The sequence below is a fragment of the Penaeus monodon genome, chromosome 21 (genome assembly GCF_015228065.2).
Source record: "Penaeus monodon isolate SGIC_2016 chromosome 21, NSTDA_Pmon_1, whole genome shotgun sequence".
Classification (NCBI taxonomy): Eukaryota; Metazoa; Arthropoda; class Malacostraca; order Decapoda; family Penaeidae; genus Penaeus; species Penaeus monodon.
The window spans coordinates 2,369,163-2,369,492 of record NC_051406.1 but is presented as its reverse complement, the minus strand read 5'-3'; positions in this window follow the sequence as shown (position 1 = coordinate 2,369,492).

Sequence of the window (330 nt, the reverse complement as noted above, 5' to 3'; positions counted from 1 at the left end):
ACGCGAAGATGTCGCATCAATCTCGTCTCAACAGACCTCCTCTCTCTCGTCACAAAACAGAACGCTGTTCCCCTTACACCTTGGATGACGCAACGCAACCTGCTTTCCTTCAACAGCTCATTATCCGATCCAAAATGCCTACTATTTTTACCTGTCTGTTACGTAAGCTTCTGTCTCTGGGAATGGTGTCTCGACTTTTCCCTCTGTCTCTGGGATATGTCTACACAGGATAAGGGAGATAGATAAGGAAGATAAGGTTCTGCGGTTCTCACTACTGTGTACGGAAATAAAGGGGAACCAATATGAATAAGGAGTGAGAAGAAACACACT